Raw genomic sequence first — 2,385 nt, 5'->3', positions numbered from 1 at the left:
CTCGGGTGCTGGAGAGGTGAGTAAGAACTTGCTTTTTACCTAACAATACATTTGAACGTTTTTAGAAGGTCTCTTTCTATAAGTCTATAATATATAACTAAACTATTGTTGTATGTAAAGTAAATAAGGTTTTTAAAATGTTTAAGAAGCTTCATTTAAAATTAAATTAAAATGCAGAGCCCCCCCGGACCGGTGGCCAGGACGGTGTGAGTGCCACTGAAAATCAGCTCACGTGCTGCCTTCGGCACGTGTGCAATAGATTGCCTACCCCTGCTATAGACAGTCACAAAGACGCCTAGGAAATGGTTTGGGCTGTGACTGATGCATACTCTGTATCTCAGGTAAATGGGGTTTGTGAAAGCAGTTTTCCACCAGAGAATTCAAGACCCAGGGGAAAATGTTGAATGTTTTACAAGAGCTCTGTGTACCTGGCTGAAAACTGTGATTCTGGGGAATGCAAACCACAAACATATCCGAGACCGGCTGGCTACTGGGTTCACAGATAATCTTTCACAGTAGCTCCAATTAAAAACAGACTTCGCCCTACACAGAGCTAGTCAAACATCTGAGCTGGTGGGGCAGCAAAACTAGGAGCAACTCACTAAACTTGAAAAACAAGAAACTAGCTTAGAAGCTGTTAACAGCTGCAGCCTGAGTGCTACCAGTCATTACCACCAGAGCCCTGAGGCCAGGAGAGAACTCCCAGGCTAAGAGATGGACAAATTCCAGTCAAACACCAAAGCCCTACAGCTTAAATGCACAAGACATGGAAAAAGTCAGATCCCAAGAGATGGTGCATGTCCGTGTAACAGATGCACAGAATATATGGACACTTATGCAGCTGTTTGCCGCACCAGGCAGTCTGGGAGTTGATTCATATTGCAATCAAGAGCCATTGTTTTTTGGATCTACCATGTGTGACGACACAGAACCTGCCTGGAGAATGAAACTGAATATTCATGGCAAGACAGCAGCTGAGGTCACAGTCATCTCCGAAGGGCTGTACAATCACCTTCACCCTCCAGAGCTGAAGTCAACTGACACAGCCTGACTAGCCCCGGTGGTATCTGAACCGCATGGGCCATTCACCACAGAAGTAGCCTGCAGAGACAGAGTTGTGCATGCAGAGTGCCCCATTCCCTGGGGGCTGCGGCTGTCGCTGACGGATGGCCGAGGCTGTTGCCGTTCTCCTCAGTAAGTCTCGCTCGGGTTTAAACCCCCTGGGACCAGAACAGACGAACCTGGTAGGACGGAGTCACCTGGAGCGGATGAGGCCAGAATTGCTGGGGCTGATGGTCTATCCCAAGGGAAAGCTGATCCTCCAGCAAGGGCTCGTCAGCAGAAATGGTTTGAGACGAGGGGCATCGCCCTGGGCCTGCATCAAAGGCGATTGTGGGGAGGGGCCACCCACCATCAGGGAGCTCTCCGTCCCCGGGGCAGAGATCTTGCTCTGTGGCAGGGAGGAACACCCGCCTGCCTGTCTGGGGGACTCCACTGCGCGAGGGACCGGGTGGAGCTGCTGGCGGGATATCTGGAGCTGTGCGTCATCACATTCCCTCGTGTCTCAGCTCCCGGCCCCCCAGCCTGTCTGCCTCCTGAGCCAACTCCTCAGGCTCTTGGGGCCTAGACCTTGCCGGCAGGCGCCAACCAGGGAGCTCCAGTCCTGCGCTCCTCAGGGATAGCTCTCGGCTATGGCTGCCCGACCGTGGTGCAGCCAGCAGAGAGATGATGTTTGCTGCTCCCTGGGTTAGCTCCCCGCTCCCTTCACAGGCAGTGCTGAGCCAGCTGACGATTTATTAACGAGTGGGCCGGGTTCGGCACTGCTGAGGCCAAGGGATAAAGGCAGCGTCACAGCGGTGGCCCAGGCACCAGACTCGACCGCCCTCCCATGGAGAAGTTCTGGGGTCAGGGATCTGGGACCAGGATCCTCCTCCTTCGGTACCAGGAAGACATGGGTTGATGGCCTGGCTCCATCCTGGGTCTTGCTGACACAGAATCTGTCTAAGGAAGAGGATAAATCTCTTTGATTTCGGGCGGCTCTGATCCGTTCGGCGAAGACGATGAATGACCTGTTCCCCTTCTCGGGGAAGAGCCAGAGTCCAGGGTCCATCCACAACGACTGCAACCGTAGAGGGTGCGTGCGATGGGGGTGGAGCGGGCGGATGGGGGCTCTCCTAGCCTGGTCCCTCAGCTGCGTAGCTCTCTGGAAATCTGGGCTCTTTCTTTCACAGACGCTGCACTTGCTTTGGTGCAGAAGCAGCGAGTGAGGGGGTCACTATGGGGGAGAGACCTAACCCAACGGGCAGGGTTTGAAATCTGGGCAACGCCGCACCCCACGGGGCTCAGCACAAAACACTGAACTGTAATGATTAATTGAACTAAGCC

Source organism: Terrapene carolina, unplaced genomic scaffold, assembly GCF_002925995.2.
Source record: "Terrapene carolina triunguis isolate 2854851 unplaced genomic scaffold, T_m_triunguis-2.0 Scaffold49, whole genome shotgun sequence".
NCBI classification, from domain to species: domain Eukaryota; kingdom Metazoa; phylum Chordata; order Testudines; family Emydidae; genus Terrapene; species Terrapene triunguis.
The sequence above is the reverse complement of the archived record's forward strand: the minus strand, read 5'-3'. Positions refer to the sequence as shown.